The sequence below is a fragment of the Nelumbo nucifera genome, chromosome 1 (assembly GCF_055504915.1).
Source record: "Nelumbo nucifera cultivar China Antique chromosome 1, China Antique-T2T, whole genome shotgun sequence".
NCBI classification, from domain to species: Eukaryota; Viridiplantae; Streptophyta; class Magnoliopsida; order Proteales; family Nelumbonaceae; genus Nelumbo; species Nelumbo nucifera.
The window spans coordinates 107,919,305-107,925,997 of NC_142649.1; positions in this window are offsets into that span (position 1 = coordinate 107,919,305).

Here is a 6,693-nt window from a genome sequence, read left to right on the forward strand (position 1 = left end):
ATTTTTTAATATGAAAAAGTGGAAAAATTCTTATATTTCTTAGCCTAAAATATTTTATATCATAAATTTAATTTTTTTTAATTTGTTTTTTAAAATTACGACTATAATTTATTAAATTTTTAATTTTTAATCTTTTGAACAAAAAAACCAAACCGATACAAATTGGTGGGTTTTCACTAATGGTCAGTCGGTTTCGGGTGACAAACTCCCAACTTGACCAGGTCGATTTGGTTTTCGAAACAACCTGCAACCGATCCTTGAACACTCCTAATTTTAGCTAATCTAATAGTCTAATCTATAAATAACAATAGTTTAATCTCCAATAATTATTAAAAAATTATATCAAAATACACAATTATTGAAAAAAATTATAATGAAAATACAATAGATATATAATAAAAATACGATAATTACAAAAATAAAATAAATTATTCATAAAAATACAATAAATATTAATTTTAGTATATATATATATATAACGAATATACACTATTATTGTAAAATTATTACTAATAAATATTAATTTTTTGAAATTTATTTTCTATAATTATTAATTGATATAAGTGAAATTAGTTATTTACAGTATTATTTAGTTATTTAAATAATATTGTTATCTAAATTTTTTAAATATTAATTATTTATTGAATTTAATAATCCATAAAATTATATTTAGTACTATTATTGCATAATCTTTTATTAATTTTGTAAAATATTAAATTATTATTAATATGAATATTATGAAATCTATTATAATTATTTTTCTACTTTTAAGAAATTTTTTAAATTTATTACATATTTCATTATTTTAACTATTTAAAATTTAGTAATGTTAAATATTTTATTAAATAATATGTAAAATATTTAAAAGTTTTCATTATTTGAATTTTATTTATTTTAATGTTATTACGTAATATTAAATATTTTGTTATATAATTATTTATCTATTTTTAATGTTTTTTATTTAAGATATTTACTTATTGAAATATTAATTATGTGGAATTAAAAAATAAGAAATTCAAAAAAATAGGAAATTAGGAAGGGGGTTTGGAGCAAGGAGAGGCATGGTGACATGCTTGAGTAAGCCTAACCTGAGCCCAACCCAACTCAACCAAAGATTTTGTATAAGTTAGGCTTGGCTAGCCCGAGCCCAATTCAACTAATTTGAGCTCGCCCAACATTTTGTAATATATATATCTACATATTATCAATATATTATACCTAGAAATTGAGCTACAAAGCTCAACACGTCCAATCCCAAGCCTAGCTCAAGATGTTGGGTTAAAGTTTGGGTTAGGCCTAGGTTGGTAAGAGAAAAATTAGTGGTATTTTCAATAATTACTAATAACAGTAATGACTAATAATTTACTAACCCAAGCCCAAGTTTACCAACTTAGGCCCAACCCGAACTGAACCTAACATCTTGGGTTGGACTTGGGCTTGGGCATATTGAGCTTTATAGCCCAATTTCTATGTAGAACATATTGATAATATGTATATATGTATATCATAAAATGTTGGCACAGGTTCAAATTGGGTTAGGACGAGCTTAAGTAGGGATGGCAACTTTCCCCGTAAAACTGGGGTCCTACCCCAAATTAGGCAGGTTTTCTCTTATCTTAAACGGGGATGGGGCAAGGACAAGGAAAATAATTTTGCCCCGAATTGGGGACAGGGCGAGGACGGGTTTTGCATATAATTCCCTGAACCTGGTGGTAGATTATTAAAATATGCCTAGGTTTAACATTCATTTCTAAAATGTCTATAAATTTTCCCCAAATTCCTAAAACCTTTAGGATCCAATAATTTAATGTTTAAAATACCCCTAAATTTCCGTAATTTAATGTTTAAAATATCTCTAAATTCCTATAATATAATTTCCAAAATACCCCAAATATGATGTATTTTTAGGTGTCGTCTCGGGGCAGGGAAAATTCGGGGATTCCCCACCTCCGATAAGGAGGAGGTGCCCCTCCCCGCCATTGGGGATGGGGCAAGGGATTTTGGCTATGGATCGGGGATGGGGAGGGGGTGCCCCACCCCATTTCCATTCTTAATCTTAAGCTACCCAAGGCCTCAACCCAAAACCAACTTGAGTTTAGGTTAGCCTTAAGTTTTTTGGCCAAAACCCAGCTTGAAGTTCGAAACCTAAGCCTAACTTGTGCAAAAGCTTGGGTTGAACTGGATTGGGCTCGAGTTAGGCCCACCCAACCCAAGATACACCCCTAGCTCCTTTTGCCTCAAATTCTTTAGATAGATAGATAGATATAGATAGATTACATTGAGATAAGATTACAATAGTTGAGAGTTTAAGTTTTAAATTTGAAGTTACAAAAAAAAAAAAAAAAATTGGATTAAGATAGAGTCCTAGCTAGGTTTATTCTTATTCTTTGGTTACATCTTATAAGTTATTAATAACAATTATAATTAGGGAAAATTGCATATTAGTATCATGTACTTTGGACCTAGTCTCTCTTTGGTCCCCAAACCTCGAAACGTGCCATGGCCCATCACATTCTTCAACCGTTGGTTTAATGTAGAGGAATTTAGAAGGGAAGAGGAGGTTGAATGCATTTTGGGCAGTATTGGTACTTTGTCTAAGACTACTAATTGGCCTGAAATTTTATAGGAAAACTATGGTTGCAGATATTATATAAAGAAGAAGAAGAAGAAGAAGAAGAGAAAAAGAGACAATAGAAGAGGAGGGGCAATCAGCCATGAATTGAGGTTTGGGTTTTGATGAAGGGTGATTTGGCCCGACCTAGCAAGAAGGGGACACGTGGGCACGATCTAATCAAGGGATGATAGCTCAGCCGGGCAAGCCTAGTTTGCAACATTTGCAGTTTGGGTGTCCAGCCACCTTGGCTTAGACCCGCCTCGGTGTAGAGGCACCTCGGGTATCCAATCCAGTTTGGGACTGAGGAATCGAAGTTTCAGCTCGGGGCTAACAAGCCGAAGCATCGTAACCGACTCCAGAGGTCTCTCCAATGGATCCCAAGTTACTTGAGATCACGATGAGGACTCATCCCGGCTCCGCCAGAATCGGAAGTGAAACGATAAAGCCTTATCTATGTACTGCTCCTTCGAAAGCGGATTGAACCCTATCTCCACACCCCGGAGATCCCGGAGCTCTTTCGTGAGACCCATGTCTACTCCAGTATATAAATACAAGAACCTCATGGCAAAGGTACGCGTGATTACTCTACTCTCTAGCACTCAGCTTGCATTTACAGCATACTAACTTAAGCATCGGAGTGACCTCGCCGGGTTAGTCACCCCGGGTTCTCCGATAGATTGTTTTGCAGACCACCGATCTAGCTCACCATCCACTTGGAGTCTGGATCATCCTCCAGCTAGGAGTAGTCAGATTGCGCACCATCAATTGGCGCTGTCTGTGGGAAAACGATCGAAAGGTCATTCCTACCTCTTTGCAACTTCAACTTCAATGGCATCCTCCAGCCACATTGGGAAAAGCGCCGAGATGAACACCACCGGGGGCAAGCCCAGTAGCCAACCTTTCCCCAAGCTCCTACGGTGTTCATTGTACAGTTCACCATTCCGCTCACAGCGTCTACAGTCCCATCATTAACTGCACTACCGAGCACCGCACAAGTGAGCGCCCCGCTTCCCCCGGTGGTAGGCGTAACTTTCTTTGAGCCCTCCGTGGTTCCTCCCGGAGTGGGGAGTCCCAGTTTCACAACCTCGTTCAGTGCGTCCGGGCCATTCAGATCCAGATGTAGCAGGTCTAGCAGTTTCAATAGTACCAACATTATTACCTCTACCAGCAATATCAACACTAGTTCCCTCCACGACAGCCAAACCAGCAATCGGTTCCACCTCGGCACCTAGGGCCCCATCATGGTCAGAACTTGAATCGCCTCGGAGTTAACCAGAACATCAACCGATCCCCCCATCGGGGCGAAGAGACCTTACAAGCACTGATTCCTCTCAGGAGTCAGGTCTCACCCCGAGGGAGGAGAGACGATCAACACACTCCACCGGCCTCACAAGGAAGTCTCAGGAATAGGTCCGGGGATAGTCAATTGAATCCGCCTCGACACTCACAGCAAGAGAATGATGGCTCGCGAGTAGATAACCAGTTCGGAGTTCGGGGTGCGAACTCGAGACAGGACCTCTCCATCCCCCGTGATAGTCAGCCTCAGAATCCCTTGAGAAACCAGGATCTGCCTTGCAACAGAGCCGTATTACTAGATCGAACTGAAGTCAGTAGCACCAAAGGGAAGGAAGAACAGCCTGCTAGCAAAGCCAAGCCAACGAGAAGGGCAAACCAAAGGGAAGGAAGAAGCGAGTTCGGTGGCTACAAAGGCCGGTCCTCCACTACTTTGCAGGTCGTCTCCCCCGTCTCTCGAGCTCTTAGCGGCCCCGATGCCAAAAGACTTCAAGATGCCCCCATTAGACAAGTACGACGGATCCTTCGATCCTAATGACCATGTGGACTCTTTCCAGTCCTAGATGCACCTAGTTGGGGCTGATGAGTCTTGCATGTGTGTAGCCTTCTCTACTACCTTTAAAGGGGTAGTTCGAACCTGGTATTGGAACCTCGCGCCGAGATTGATCAAAAGCTGGTCACAGTTTGCTGACTTGTTCACTGCACATTTCATCACCAGCAAAGTCCAAAGTCCCAGGGAAGCCTTCTCAATGTGGTTCAGAGGGAAGGAGAATCGATTAGGAGCTACATCAAACGCTTCAATGACACCTGCCTGCAGATACCGGATCTCGACCCGGCAGTGAGGCTCACTGCAGCCAAGAAGGGAATTACCCACAAGGAGTTCAAATGGCATGTTGTAGCAAACAAACTGAAGGACATTACTGAGTTCCTAAAGCTCGCAAACCAGTTCATTGGCACCGAGGAGGAGATCAATCAGAAGGTCAAAAACTCACCCTCAAAGAAGAGGAAGAGAGAAAGTGAAGGAATGAGCAGTGGTGGACAGAAGAAGAAGAAAAGCAAGTCACCAACTAGGGGAAGAAACAACTCCAGAAGTCGGTCCCCTTCACGATCTCGTCAATCAGGTCAGCGCTCCAAGACCCCTCCTGTGGAGAGAACGAACTACACACCCCTGAATGCTAAAAGAGGAGAGATCCTAATGGCCATTATGGATTCCCCTTTCGTCAAATGGCCTCCCAGGTTAAGAGGAGACCAACAGCAAGAAACCCGAACATGTATTGCCACTTTCATCGAGATCATGGGCATAGTACAGAGAACTGCAGGAACCTCCGTGATGAGATCGAGGAACTCATCCGATGTGGACACTTGAAGAATTTCATCTTCAACAAAGAAAGAAGACAGACATATCGGCAAGCAGACCGACAAGGAGATAAGAGGAATGCCCCAGAAGCCAGCAGGCAAAACGAGCAACCGCCACGACAGTTGCCAAAAGAGAGACCGATTCGCGGGGTAATTAACATGATTACCGGTGGGTCCATTATCGCGGGAAAATGAAGGCAAAACACCTTGTCATATGCAGCAACTCGCAACTAGTGGTCAACCAAGTTACTAGGGAGTACGAAGCGCGTGACTCCACTACGGCAGCTTATTTGGCCAAAGTCAGAGAGATCCTACGCAGCTTCATCTCCAACTTCATCAGACAAATCCCAAGGTTCGAGAACACTGGGGCCGACGCCTTGTCTCGACTAGCCAGTACAAGCAGCAACACCATGCGGACCGGACCGTGTACATTGGGGATTTACCTCGACCTAGCATTCTCGGGGGCAAAGAAGAGGTCTCTCCTATATCACAAGCGGAACCGAGCTGGATCGACCAACTCGCAAGTTATCTGCTTCATGGGACCCTACCTACAGAACGCAATGCAACCCGAAGGGTAGTGCGCTAGTCAACTAAGTACGTCCTTATATACAGACAGCTGTACAGAAGATCTTTCATGCTCCCCTACCTGCGCTGCTTGCGACCCTCAGAGGCCGAGCATGTACTCTGCGACACCCATGAAGGCTTGTGTGGTAGACACTTGGGGGGCAGAGCTCTCACACAGAAAGCGTTGCAACAAGGCTATTACTGGCCCACGATGAAGACAGATGCACTCGAGCTCGTTAAGAAGTGTGACAGGTGTCAGAGGCATGCCAACATTCACCATAGACCTGTTGCTGATCTGAAATACCTCACTAGCCCATGGCCCTTCGCACAGTGGGCAATCAACATCCTTAGCCCTTTCCCGCCAGAGACATGATAGAGGAGGTTCCTGGTCGTAGCAGTAGACTACTTTACGAAGTGGGTGGAAGCCGAATCTTTGGTAACGATCACAGCCCGCAACATACATAATTTCTTCTAGAAAAACATAGTATGTTGCTTCGAGCTACCTCGGGTACTTATCTCCGACAATGGGAAGCAGTTTGAGGATATCAAGTTTCAAAACTAGTGTGCTGAAATGGGAATTCAACAAAATTTCACCTTGGTGGCACACCCCAAGCGGACGGGCAAATAGAAGTCACTAATAGAGCGATACTTCATAGACTGAAAGCTCGCTTAGCTCGAGCCAAGGGGTTGTGGGTGGACGAACTACCCAATGTCTTTTGGGCTTATCAAACTACCATTAAGACCGCCACAGGTGAAACCACTTTCAACCTCACTTATGACACATAAGCGGTGATCCTAGCGGAAATCGAGGTGCCCACACTACGGTTGGAGGCTTATGATAAGGAGATGAATGATGATGAGCTCCA